This window comes from Solanum pennellii, chromosome 1 (assembly GCF_001406875.1).
Source record: "Solanum pennellii chromosome 1, SPENNV200".
In the NCBI taxonomy this organism is placed as follows: Eukaryota; Viridiplantae; Streptophyta; class Magnoliopsida; order Solanales; family Solanaceae; genus Solanum; species Solanum pennellii.
The window spans coordinates 35,158,617-35,174,217 of NC_028637.1; positions in this window are offsets into that span (position 1 = coordinate 35,158,617).

Genomic DNA, 15,601 nt, shown 5'->3' on the forward strand with positions numbered 1-15,601 from the left:
TATATATATATATATATATATAATAGAACCCTAGGTCCGCCTACGTGGCTCCTCCACAAACTAGAATTTCCTTATAAATTTATTTATTTACAAAAATAGACTTCTCCTTTCTTGAAAATATGTGACTTTTATAAAAATTGTGACTTTTGTTAAGAGTCATATGTTTTTATGAATACTTACCCAAAAAAGTCATCTTCTTTCATGAAATGATGTAACTTTTATAAAAAGTTGTGACTTTAATGAATAGTTTCGACTTTAATGAAGAGTTGTAACTTTTATGAAAAGTTGTGACTTTTATGAAAAGTTGCGACTTTAAAGAAGAGTTGTGACTTTTATGAAATTTGTGACTTTTATTAAAGGTTGTGACCTTTCTAAAGGGTTGCAACTTTTCCAAATAGTCATAACCTTTTCGATAAGGCACAATAAATATTTGTTCACAAAACCATTTGTTGTCAATAAATTGAAGGTGTTTCCTCTCATTTTAAAATAACGAAAATTTTGAACCTCTTTTTTTTTCTTCTTCTTCACAATTCTATAGTTGTGTACATTGCTCAGGTTGAGTGGCTCAGTGACACCATTGCTTATGTTAGAGATCTTGGTGTGATTTTACCATCATTAATTTATGTTTATGTAATTAAGGTTAAATGATAAGATGTAAAAATTTTCATTTTCGTTAACATTATTAATCTTTTATGTAAGATACTAGAGTATTTTAGTTTTAGTGATCGATAGATTTTAAGTATTATTAGATTTCCGTTGGAAGCATGGGTAATTTTATGTTAATTCTTTAGGTAAATTTCAACCATGTTCATTCTCTATGTAAATTTACACAGACTTTTTCCTTTACTTATAGGTCAATGTCTCGTATGTTTTCAAAAAAGAAAAATGAATTTACAATCAAAATCTAAGGTTTATTCTTTTACTCAATAAAATACCTACAACCTTATATATTTTTCATTACAACTATTATTCAGGGTAGCAGGGACCTTTACCCTTCATCAATTGAGTAGTTTTTATTTTTACCAAGTAAAAACCACTTTTTCTTGAGCGGAATTTGGGGTTGCAGTGAATCTGTCTTCAAATAATTGTTTTTGCAATGAAAATATATGCATGTTTTTATTAATTATCTCATTTATGACTCATCTACGAAGTAGTTTATATTTTTTTATCTTCTACTTTCAATTTAAAATGTACCCTAGAAACTCACAACTATTCCACAATACTACAATGTAGTTTTGAAAATGAAGAATAAACTAGAGTTCATTACATGATTTGCTATAGGTCTGATTAAATTTACGCAATTTTCATTTTTTTTTCATTGCTACAAATTATTGTCCAGCTTTTAGATTTTTTTTCTATGATCATTTTTATTTTCTTCTTGGCAATGTTCTTTTTTGTAATTTTGCTTGCGAATCTAATATAGTATGTTGATAATAATCAACTTCAGCGAGAGGGAATCTCAACTTTTAGAATAAGTATTCCAGAATGTATGTTATATAATTGTCAGATGAGACAAGGTATATTGCATACATTTTGCGTTTTCTTTGGCCATACAAGATACCTTTACTGTAAGTGGTATACCAAGTCAAAAACATATCCATCATGGGTAAAATTAGTAAGGATCATTACGAATTCTAAATACATTCATACGTAGTGAAAGAAGGATATTTGGAGTTTCTAAGTTTGCTTACCCTTGTATAACTTTTGCTCTGTCTTAATTTTTACTTTTGAAGCCTCATTGAACTGTTAAGGCAGATTGTTTTGGTTAATAAGTGATTTTGTAGTCCGTATTTTGGGACTTGGAAAAGCACGGGATCGTTGTGGTCAGATATAATTTGAGATAATCAAACAAGATAACAAGAAAAAAGAAATGAAGGACTAAATAAATAGTGGTTGGCATTTAAGGTAACATATTCAAGGAATTTGAAGTAGTGCACTCGAACCTTTAAATTTTGAATTAATAGCCGCATTGTATGAAGCTTGGCAATTTTACTATCTCAAGTGAGGTAGTGTCTATTCACTTTGCATTATCTTTTACAATTGTAAGACATGTAAAAAATGATATGTTATTTCCTCTTTGTCCAGTGTTGAAATGATGAAGGGAAGTTGGAATTTCTCTGTTTTTTTACTCTTTGTAGTCTTCGTTATAAATGAAGTTACAATGTTCGAATCTCATTAATTTGTGAGGAATTATTTTATACAACTTACTAATAAGTTTTTAGTTTTGTTTTCATGTTTTTTCCAATTTATGTCACAAGTTAAAATAAAATTACAGTTATTCAATATATATATATCTCTTCTCAAATTGTTAAACCAAATAGACTTAGAAAGTAACATATTGACAATCTTTTGTAAATTAAAGATGTTCCATCCGATAGAGTTGTCGTCATCATTTCACGTATGCAACCACGCTCAAGCATATGTGTAGTAAATTAAGGACATTATTTGAAAATTCACTCATATCTAATATAGAGGAAGATAGCGAAAACATTTGAGGCAAATAAAGTATTTTAGTAAGTGAAAATAGAAAATACTTGCATTGTAAAAGTATTAATTGAAATATTTCTAGCAAATGGTATTTTCGGTTATATTTAAAAAATATTAAGATAGCCTGTGGTTTACCACATTTTTAAAGATTCATTTGGTACTTAATAAAAAATTATATACATTACAAGAGTATCATTTTACAAGTTGGAATGTTTGATTATCATGGAGGAGATGAATTACTGTATTTATATATAGAGACTCCAAATCAGAGTATTTTTTAATTTAACATTTGAAGTCAAGCTTAAATATATGTCTATATATTATCCCGCAAAAAATAATGACGGCAGTGTCATAACATTCTCATATTTTATCAAATAAAGATCACAAACATAATGCATATTGTATTGAAGTTAAAAAGTATATTTTCATGGATCCAAATTAGTCAAACCAAACATAAATAAACATTTTTTTATAGTAGATTAAAATTCGCAAAGCTTTACATGTTATGAATGTTCTACGCGAAACCAAATAAAAAAGTAAAAAGGTCTTTTGACAATGCAAATTAGTACTATCAACGATTTTGAAGGACTTGCTGAGATGTCAATTCAAATGGTCATATATAATTTCATTAAATTCAAAAGAGATGCAAGTTAATAGATGGAGTTTACCACTGTGTGAAGCGCGGTTAGTTTACCTAGTTCATTATAAAATAATAATAAAATTATATTTCCATAGATGTACCTACGGTTGCTACATAAAAAATTTTTGTTGCCACATATAAATCTTAAGTTGTCACAGATGACTCTTATGTTGCCAAAGATCACCATTTTGTTGTCCTAACACATAGGTGATATGTTACAACATATGACAACTCTGTTTGAATATGCACCAACAAATCACTCAAATGTGGAAACATACAATATATATTTCAACAAATAAAATATATATTGGACAACTGAACAAGAAAGAATATATTTCTAAAATTATATCAACAAAATGGCCACAAAAAGAAGAACAAAAACAACAAAAATGACTTTTAACTAAATGTTAACAATGCATATACATTTCCTCAAAATTAGGATTTTTTGGGTTGGTTGATTTTCTTTCAAAAATAATAAATAAGAGGCACCGTTATATCAGTATTCAACTTTTTACATCTATAGAACAATTTGTTGTTCATTAATCCAAGAAAAACACTTAGTATTGTTCGAAAATTGTAAAATCTTTGAATAAAAGAACTTACCAATTTTAAGTCGAACACGATTTAAGTTCAGAAAGAGGAGAGAGCAGTGATGAGGAGGAAAATAATGTAGATATTCGGATTTCCATATTTCTAAGGAAGAAGAAGAACAACAACAAAAGAGAGAACGTTGGGAGAAGAAGAAGAAAAACATTTCTTTTTAAAAATTGTTTGGATTGAATTATAAAAGTTGAAAAGTGAAGTGTTTTTTTGTATTTTATAAAACATTACAAAGTTTTGAAATTGTTAATTTGGTCGCAGATTTACTTAAATTACATTTTAAAGATGATTTGACCAGCTCATGGTCAATCTGTCACCAAAAACAAAATCAAGACTTATTTGCAACCTTTCATTTAATTTTCTCAACAAACATCTGTTTATTAGAGTCGCAAGAACTAGGGTGGAGAAACTTATTTGATCGGAAAAGATGCTTCAGATTCGTCTTAGCAAGCCAACAAATGAATGTGGTGGAGCAGCTAAGTGGTTGCCTCCTGAAACTGGTGCAGTTACATACCCTGTGTTGGAATTAATGCATCAATGTTTAGTCTTTCAAAATTGTCTCTTAGTTTTTCAAGAAGTCTTTTTAGAATTCCGTAGTACACGTATCTAGTAAATTGTGATACATGTATTTAGTTATTTGTGCAAGACTTTTTGTTTTCTATTTTGAGTAGTATAAATAGTGATGTAGTTGATGATTGTAATCATATCAAGTGGCCTTAAGTAGCCTATAATAAACTTGAGCATTCTCTAAGGATATTATTTTCCTTCCATATTTCCTACAAATTGGTACCAGAGCAGGTTTTCGTTCTTAATCTGGGGTTAGGTGAAGAAAAAAATATGGCATCCAAAACAAATGAAGGTGCTGATTCTTCAGTTGTTCTTACACAATTTTTTGATGGAACTTATTTTTGAATACTGCAAGATAAGAATGAGAACACATTTGAAAGCTGAAGGTTTGTGGACTATTGTTGCAATTGGCTTTGAAGAGCCAGAAAACGATGGTGATCTTACAGCAGCAGAGATGAAAAATCTTGAGGCTAAGTATCGTCAAGATGCAAAAGCCTTAAGCAAAATCCAAATGGGAGTCTCAAGAGCATATTTTGCAAAAATTGCTACTTGTGAGACTGCAAAGGAAGCTTGGGATTTTCTGGAAACTGAGGTTTATGGTGACGAAAAGGTACGCACTATAAATCTTCAAACTCTTAGAAGAGAGTTTCAAAATTTAAAGATGATAGAATCTGAAAAAATTGATGAATATTGCACAAGAGTCATGAATATTGTTAATGAAATGAGAAATCATAGTGATACAATTTCTGACCAACAACTTGTGGAAAAGATTCTAATTAGTGTCACAGAAAAGTATGAGTACATCGTTGCTATCACTGAGGAGACGAAAGATCTTTCTGAGCTTTCCATCAAAGAGCTAGTTGGATCATTTCGTGCACACGAGAAGCGAAGATTTTTTCATGAAGATCAACCCAAAGGGACGGCTTTGCAGTCTAAAATAAATGAGACTTCTCAAAATTTCTCAAAAAATCATCATAAGAAAAATCAAAAGCCAAAAAAGAAGCAGAATCATGATGGTTCTTCTAAGAAGGTTGAAGAAAAAGGTGAGAAAAACTCTAGTCTTTTTTGTAAAATTTGCAAAAAGACTAATCACAATGTAGAAAAATGTTGGCACAAAGGTAAGCCCCAATGTAACTTTTGTAAAAAGTTTGGCCATGTTGAAAAGGATTGTTGGCACAAGAAACGGGAGCAAGCAATTTTTTGTGAAAAACATAAGGAAGAAAGGGAAGAAAATCTTTTCTTTGCTTCTAAATCTGATGCTTCAACAAAAAGCAATGAATGGTATATTGATAGTGGTTGTACTAATCACATGACTTGAGATGAAAGGCTTTCCTCTCAATTAATAATAGCATCACTACTAAAGTGAAGATGTAGAATGGAGACTTAGTTGATGCGAAAGGTAAAGGTACTATTTCGATCAACATGAAAGGATGCGGTAAGCAAATTCATGATGTTCTTTATGTTCCTTACTTGGAAGAAAATTTGCTTAGTGTTGGTCAACTCATGGAAAATGGTTATTCTCTTGTGTTTAGGGATAATTATTACAAGATTTATGATAAAATTGAGCCAAATCAAGTCATTGTTGAAGTAAAGATGATAAAAAGAAACTTCCCTTTGCACTTTCATTACAATGCATTAAAAAATGAAATTGTAGATGATTCATGGCTTTGGCACAAAAGATTTTGTCATTTCAATTTTCATGTTTTAAATCTTCTCAAGCAAAAGGACATGGTGCAAGGCCTTCCTGAAATACATACTGAGGTGGATACATGTGAAAGTTGTATAATGGGAAAGCAACGCAGGAAGTCTTTTCCAAAAGGGGTGTCTTGGAGAGCAAGTGTATTTTTGGAACTAATTCATACTGACATTTGTGGACCAATGAAGAATCCATCTCTTGGAAGTCAAAGGTATTTTCTAATCTTTATAGATGATTTCTCAAGAATGACTTGGGTTTATTTCTTGAAAGAAAAGTCAGAAGCATTTGCTACATTTAAGAAATTTAAAGCTCTTGTTGAGAAGCAAAAAGGTTGCTGCATCAAAACCATTCGCAGTGATCGAGGAGGTGAGTACACAAGTCAAAAATTTGAAGAATATTGCAAAAATGAAGGCATTTAGAAGCAACTTACAGCAGGGTATACTCCTCAACAAACTGGTGTATCTGAAAGAAGAAATAGAACAATTGTTGAAATGGCCATAACTATGATGAATGAGAAAGGGTTGCCAAAATATTTTTGGGCAGAAGCAGTGCATACAACAGTTCACATCCTTAACAGGTGTCCAACAAAGGCACTAAAGGACAAGACACCAGTTTATACTTGGAGTGGAATTAAACCTTCTGTAAGTCATTTTAAAAATTTTGGGTGTATTTGTTATGCTCATGTACCTGCTGAGAAAAGAACAAAATTGGATGAAAAAAGTCAAAAATGTGTCTTTCTTGGTTATAGTGATGTTACAAAAGGAAATAGGCTTCTCGATGTCAAAACTAACAAACTTGTTGTTAGTAGAGATGTCATTTTTGATGAAAAAACAACATGGAATTGGGAGAATAAAAAGATAGAGAATACTGCTATCATATCTTGAAATCAAGAAGAGGATGAGAAAGATGAAGAAGTCTCTCAAGGGGGACATATCTCAGATTCAGATAATGAAGAACCGCCTCCAAGAGGAACAAAAATGTTGAGTGACATTTATCAAAGATGTAATTTTTCCGTGTTGAGCCAGAAAATTATGAAGAAGCAATAAAGCATGATGTTTGGAAGAAAGCCATGGAAGAAGAAATTCGAATGATCGAAAAAAATAATACTTGGGAGCTTGTGGCTATTCCTAGAGAAATAGAAGTTGTAAGTCTAAAATGGATTTACAAAATCAAACTCAATCAGGAAGAAGATATTCAAAAGCACAAAGCAAGGTTTGTTGCTAGAGGCTTCACGCAAAAACCAGGTATTGATTTTAATGAAACTTTCTCTCCAGTTGCTCGTCTTGAGACAATTAGAACTGTAATTGTTGTTGCTGCACAAAAGAAATGGAAGATATTTAAACTTGATGTTAAATAAGCATTTCTGAATGGAAAACTTGATGAAGAGATTTATGTTGAGCAACCTCAAGGATTTTTTGTTCAAGGGGGAGAAGAAAAGGTGTATAGACTAAAAAAAGCTCTTTACGGGCTGAAGCAAGCTCCAAGAGCCTGGTACAATGAAATTGTTACATACTTTCTGAAAAATAATTTTTAGAGAAGTAAAAGTGAAGCCACTTTGTTTGTGAAGAAAGAACATGGCAGCATTATCATTGTTTGTCTCTATGTGGATAATTTGCTCTTTACAGGAAATGATGTAAAGATGATGCAAAATTTCAAAGAAGATATGATGCAAGCTTGTGAAATGAGTGATCTTGGATTGCTATATTATTTCATGGGCATCGAAGTTTCTCAAGTGAAAGAAGGAATTTTTATTTCTAAAAAGAAGTATACTAAAAGTATTCTTCAAAAATTCAAAATGATGGATTGCAGGTCTGTGGCCATACCATTAGCAGCAAATGAGAAGTTTAGAAAAGATGATGGAGAAAAGAAAGTTTATAGCCACTTTTTAGGTGTTTGATTCGAAGTTTGCTATATCTTACTTCAACAAGGCCAGATATTATGTTTGGTGCTAGTTTATTATCCAGATTCATGCAAGAACCAAGCCAAGTGCATTTTGGAGCTGCAAAGAGTGTTCTACGCTACTTGCAAGGAACAATGGATTATGGAATAATGTACAAATTTGGTGGAAATTTGAACTTAATTGGTTATTCTGATAGTTATTGGGCTTGAAATATAGATGACATGAAGAGTACTTCTGGTTATGCTTTCTTATTTGGATCAAGCATTTGTTCTTGGTTATCAAAAAAGCAAAGTGTTGTTGCTCAATCCACTGCCGAAGCAGAATATGTTTCAGCATCCAAGGCTACTTCTCAAGCTATTTGGCTTAAGAGTATATTTGAAGACATTGGTGAAAAACAAAAAAAAAGGATTGTTCTGTATTGTGATAACAAATCAGAAATTTCAATTGCCAAGAATCCAGTCAGCCATGAAAGATCAAAGCATATTTCCATCAAGTATCATTTTATCCGAGAAGCACAAGAGAAAGGCGAAATTCAGTTGCATTATTTTCAGACAGGAGAACAACTTGCTGACATCTTCACCAAAACACTTCCTAGAGAAAAATTTTGCTATGTTCGAGAACGCATTGGAGTTTTCAAGCAAATGCATTAAGGGGGAGTGTTGGAATTAATGCATCAATGTTTAGTCTTCCAAATTTGTCACTTAGTTTTTCAAGAAGTCTTTTTAGAATTCCGCAGTACATCTATCTAGTAAATTGTGATACATGTATTTAGTTATTTGTGCAAGACTTTTTGTTTTCTATTTTGAGTAGTATAAATAGTGATGTAGTTGATGATTGTAATCATCTCATGTGGCCTTAAGTAGCCTATAATAAACTTGATCATTCTCCAAGGATATTATTTTTCTTCCATATTTCCTACACCCTGATCATCTTGTTTTCTATGATCTTCCTGTAGCCAAGAGCGTTAGTATAGTAAATCCTTCATCTATGCTTAAAACTTTTGGCCAAAGGTCCCACCGACAGCTTGATGAATGAGTACATTTTGTGTCTGTTGTGACTTCCCGGTTGCTGTTATGGATGTTTGTTTAGGGTAAATTCAATCTTCAATCCTTAAACTTTTGAGACAGTTTTTCTGATTTTCTAATTGTTGTTTATGGAATTTTGGTCACTGATTAGTACAATCTTCAACTCTTTATTTTGCCCTAATTATTATCTGTGAATATCTGGTGTGTATAGAAAGTTTAAACATTTACTTTTTCCCCAAGTTGCTCAAAATCTCCAAAAATGGAAGGATCCTACACACGTCTGATCACATTTTTGAAGAGTCGAGAACCTAGCTTTTGCTTATGGTTATAGACGCAACATATTTTCCAATCATTGATATTCATATTCCTACAATTAATAGGGAGTGATAAAGACTAGGCTACCTGGTCCTTCCTTTTACAGATGAAGTGAGAAGAATTCTTTAATGGTGTCTGGTAGATTGACAAATGAGAAGTACATAAATCCAGGAAATTATAACAGAGAGATTTAGACTAAAAGGATAGGGAGCTGACAGAATCTAAGAGGAACTCTTGGGAGCCTACCGGTGTAAAGTTATGCCAACGTAAAAAGTTTAAAATACACCTATATTTTACAGAGTGCATATGATTTAATACACCATCGATTTCTTTTTAAACATATACACCAAAACAAACTTCTTGATATCATCCTTCATATTTTTCTGATTTCTGTTTTTATCAACATTCCAAAGTATCTGATTCTCATAGGCATTCTATTGTATGTCATAACCCAAGAAATTCAAAAATTAGAGGAAAATATTCCAAATGTCTGCTAGTGTGGTGCAGTGTAGGAAGAGGTGTTTAGTTTCTACACATTGATGGTACATGTAGGCTATATCATCGGTTTACACTGCTAACACTAACTTGTGGCAGGCTTCATAGATTGGCACCCAAGGAAAAATTTGAGTTTTGGGATGATTTTATAATAATCCCTTGTGAACTTTATAAACATAAATCTAAAAAATTATCCGTATAATCCTCCAAAGCCATTACTCAACATTCCCATTCTGAGTGGGTGAAGAATGTAGCCTGCTTTCACTATGAATAACCCCTTTTGTGTTGTCCCAACTTTTTCCAGCATTGTGTGGCTAGATAAAGTGAAGGACTGCACTATTTGTAACAAAATCAACAATTCCTTAAGTTCCTTCTAAATTGTAGATCCCATATGACATTATATCTGTTAAGTGTAGTGGAGCAATCAACATTGTGATATTCTAAGAGAAATCATCCCATAAATTCCTGATGTAAGAAGAATCCTACGTCTCACATTCACAGTGTCACCAAGTATTTGATTGTGGTAATGCAAAATCTAATTCATATAACCGATCTTTCTACAAAACCCATTGTATTTTGCACACTCAACAAATATGATCAATTAACTTTATAAAAATCCCTTTCATACGTCATCTTTGTGTAGAATTCGAAGAGTCTGTCTTGTGTTTCTATTTAAGCACTTCATTTGCGATTAGTGTTGCATGAATGATCTTTCTGACTTGAATGAAGCACTTTTATGTCCTAAGACTATTTGTCAATCACCTTTTTCAGTATTTGTGGTATGTGTTTTGTTTTGCATCTATCGTATACACATTACCAAGTTTCAATCAGTGTTGCATCGAAGTATTTGTTTTTTTAGTGGAAATAGGCTTGGGAATTCATTTTTTCTTATATCAGTGTATCCAACTAAATTTACAAAGTGTATCCAGGAAAATTAAGTGCTTCTTACAAAACCCCAAACAATGTCGAATGTGAGACAGAAACTTGCCCTAAAATAATGTATTCAACAAGATTAATATATTGTTGATAAGAATAGAAGTTGTGCTTGCCCTAAAATAATGTATTGGAAGAGTATTTGGAGAGGACTGATCCTCACCAAAGTGAAATGCTTCACTTTGTTAGTCATAAAAAAGAGCCTGCTTAACTCAAGAAGTCCTAAAGAGGAAAGGAATGTAACCAGTCCTTATATGTTTCCTATGCAATTTGACACGGGAAACTAATAAACACCTATTCCTACACTACAAATTCACTACAAAGATCTGGGAGCTTTTCCTCTACATCACAGGCTTCAGCAGGACTATGCTAGAACACACTTCTGATCTTTCTATTTGCTGGATCAAAAGAGGGGTTAGCAAGATTTAAAAGAATCGGAGGAACCTAATACCAGCATGCATATGGTGGCCATCATGGAAGGAAATAATTGGTGATGCTTTGAAGGTAAATCTAATTTCATTTGCAAAGTTAAATGGAATTATTTGGTATCCTACTTTTATGGTGTAAATAGCTGTGTATAGAAATTGTAAATCAACTTATTCATGAGGAGCTTTTTAATTTGGTTAGGGTTGTAGATTTTTTAAGGCGGACAACATGCCCATGTTGTAGGATACAACTTTTCCAATGTTAAAAAATAAAATAATAATAAGATATTGCGGATAGAATAAATTTGAGATAATAGATACAATAAATCCAACAAGATTGAGAGAACAAATACAAAAAAAAAATCGTGAAACTCAAACAACACGTCTTTTAGAAAGGTATATCAGTGATACAACATGAATTTTAGAAAGATGTATTAGTGATGTAACAAACTTCTAAACTAATTCTACTTTGATAATTAGCCAAACAATCATTATGTTTGGTAATTAGGCATAACGTACAAATATTTTTTTGAAATTCCACTATTTTGTAGTATATATAAAGTCCTAATCCTTTTAACATGAATCCTCAAGTCGAGCATATCAAAATCAATACAATTAAACATGAAGACTCATGTCCATTTTCCGAAGGGGTTTATTGATTTTTCTTTGCTGCAATTTTAAAGTTTCAGCATAGAAGAACAAAAGGACGAACACCTGGTAATCCCCTAAAAAGATCTCAACTATTTAACACACAACTTATGCGTGGTGTAAACAAAAAATATTATAACTACATCCATCTATAACATGTTTCTTTAATAAATGTGTAAGGACTTAAAAGTCAATTATATTTTAGGTATAATTTCGTCATTCAACATTTAACATGGAACATACATGTTTTTATAGTATACCTAAAAAATAAAAGACATACGACATACAATAGTATTCCTATGATAGTCGTATATTTTAGAAAGTTGATTAACAAAAACATTATAAAGATCTGGCAGATTTTACCAGCCAGTATATTTGGGTGTATATGGTAAAAAAGAAATCGACGGTGTTTCAATTCTCATGCACTTTGTAAAAGCTAGGTGTATTTTAAACTTATTTCGTAAATTCTAGGAGTCCCTCTTAAATTTTGTTAGCTCCCTATCCTTCTAGTCTAAATCTCTCTATTTCAATATCCTAGTAAATTTGATTTCTGCATCCACCAAACGCCATTAATGCATTCTTGTTACTTCATCTATTAAAAAAAGTAGAACTAAGTAGCAGTAGCCAAAAGGTAGCGTATTCCTGACCTTTCATTAGTTGGTGGAAAGAATCATTATTAAGAAGTAATAATCGATATGTGAACATCATTGATTAAAGAATATGTTGCCTCTATAAAATCGGAGTAGGACCCTTCAAAAATGACATTTGTAGTGTGTAGGATCATTCAAAAGTAGCGCATTTTTGGAGGATCCAATGAGGCTATGAAAGCAGTTTTGAAGAGTCGAAGCAACTTATAGAAAAGAAATTAAACCACTGAACATTATTTAATCACCAGAGGTCCATAAATAGCAATTAGAAAGTCCAACAGACACCAAAGTTAGGGCAAAAGTTAAAGGTTTGAAGATTGAATTGTATATTGACCAGACTGATATACCGTGGTTTCACGGTATAATTAATACTTTTTCCTTAAGTTTAGTGTGTCCAAAATCCTTTTTTGTGCTAATTTTTATATAAGTTTCTCTTGTTTTGCAGGAAATCTGTCCAAAGCTGAATGCGGAGATTTTGAGCGATGAAATGCAGAAGAGACCGCCTACGGAGCTTATGACAGTATGTCGTGCTTGTGACGGTCCGTAGGTGGCAGCGTAGTGAAGCTGCTGAAGGAAGATGGGGAAGTCTGACCAAGTGTGGGGTTACGAAGCTTGTGACGGTCCATCGTGTCTATGACGGTCCGTCCTGCAGGTTCGTCATGAAGTTCAGAGAAGTGTTCCCAGTACCCAGATTCCAAGAGTTGAAGTGTTTTGGAACGAAGACCCTCGACGGACCGTTGTGTCTATGACGGTCCGTCATACTTGCCGTCGAGGGTGGTGAAGAGAGCAGCAGAAGAAATTGCACAAGTATGGGACGACGGAGTCCATGACGGTCTGTCGTGACCAAGACGATCCGTCGCGTGGTCCGTCGCCCAACTCGCGTTTTGGCAGATTTCCAGCAAATAGAGTCCTTGTTTAATTAGGTTTTTATTTTTATATAAATAGTTTGAAAAACCTCGTTTTTGAGGTTAGACTCCTAGATTGTTAGACTCTTAGATTGAGAGACTCTTAGATTGTTAGACTCTTGGATTTTAGACATCATATTATTAGACTCTTTGTATTAGTGTTAGACTTTTGATTATCATTGATTGTTGGTGATTTGTGGTGATTAATCAAGCAAACTTTCGGATTTTACTCTTTCTCATTGAAGTAAGTACATGAATTCTTATTTAATATATTTGAATATTGTGATTATGACTATGGGTAACTAAACTCCATAACTAGGGTTGTGGGAACCATAGGCAAATAATGAGATAAAACCTAACTAAAATAACAATTTTAGAATAGTGTCTTGCACGTATTAATAATTCTTTCTCTTAGAAGTCTTTTTAACGGATGGCCAACGTTAGAACTCGCCTTAATGCTACTTGCCGGACCAAGGAGGTAGATAATAGGAAAAGAATTATTAACATATATTTAGTATATACTATCTAATAGGCTAGTATTGATTGGTACGAGGTAACAACTTAGTCAAATATCGAATACGAAGCTTAATATGAGGTAAATATAAGGGTTAGGATAGAAACACAAGTAGCCGGACCAAGGTGCGGAGTGAGATTTTCTAGATGCCGGACCAAGGATTTAGAAATACATAACTTATCACTTTGCATGCAAGATACTAGGAAAGAATTGTTATAGTTAGAATTATCAAGTTATGAACCTGTGGGGAACACGTAAACCCTAGTTACTTTGATTAATTGATTAAAATCCAACTGTCAAAGCTGTTAAGTGTCTCTTTCAAGTTCGTTATTTATTTTCACTCATTTAGAAATAGAAACCCCCCTTTTATTGTTTTTACTTTCCAAGGAAGTCATTGACCAAACAATAGTAATAACAAGTTGAAGTTAAGTCTAGACTATTTTCCTCGTGGGAACGATCCCAACCTCACTAGTTGGGTTATTTACTTGACACGACCGCTTTACTTCTTATTTGAGAAGTAAGTTTGAGCGTATCAAATTTTGGCGCCGCTGCCGGGGAATATAGCTTTTAGATTAACTTGAACTTATTACTATAGTTTAGTTGATATTTTCTTGATTTTACTTTGTTTTATTGTTTTTCATTTTTTTTAGAACTATCCTCCTTGTATGCCAAATACACAGAGAGGAATAGAACCCTTGTTTCCCTACGATTACGAGTTAGAGCGTACACTGCGCAATATGAATCGAAACTTGGGAATAAATGATGATGATCCGAACCAGAACATCCCATCTCCGGTTGATGTTCATGGTAAGATGTTACCCGATGCTCCGGGTGAACACCAACAGAGGGGACAAAATCCCGTTCCGCGGCCCCAAGCATACTACAGAGGCTATGATAACATAGCAGATTCAGATGGGCCACTGGTTTTGCCTCCTCTACCCACAGGCCACACTTTTGTGGTAACTAGTAGCCTGATGCAAATGCTCACTGCCAGAGGTTTTTTTCCAGGGCTACCTTCCGAGGATCCACATGCCCATATAGCTAAGGTAAGGGCAGTGTGTAAAAGCTGTGTAGGGAGGCCTGATTTGGATTTAGATGTAATAGGTCTCCGAGTGTTTCCTCTCTCACTGACGGAAGAGGCTGCTATGTGGTTCACTGAGCTCCCATACAACTCAATCTTCACTTGGAACTAACTAAGGGATGTCTTCTTAGCACGCTACTATCAGGTCTCCAAGAAACTAAACCACAAAGACAGAGTGAACAACTTTGTGGCACTACCAGGAGTGTCTGTTAGTAGTTCTTGGGATAGATTCACCTCATTCTTGAGAAGTGTTCCAAATCACCATATAGATGATGAGACACTGAAGGAATACTTCTATCGGGGACAACATGATAATAATAAAGCGTTGTTGGACACTATAGTAGGTGGATCTTATGGGGAGTGTCCTTATGCTGAGATTGCTGAAAAATGTAACGACCTGTTTAGTCGTTTTGAGAAGCAGATTTTATTTCTGGAAAAACTGTGTGAGTCGACGGAACCCACGACGGACCGTCATGGACACGACGGGCCGTCGAGGGTGTCTCGTTCCAAAAGACTTAGACTTCTGAAATTTGGGTATTGAAATCGACTCACTGAACTTGGCGACGGACCTGCAGGACGAACCGTCGGGGGCACGACGGACCGTCGCAGGGTCTCGTTTCAAAACACTTTGAAATTCTGAAATTGGGTACTGGAAATCGACTCTCTGAACTTGGCAACGGAAGTGCAGGACGGACCGTCGCAGGCACGACGGCCCGTCACAGG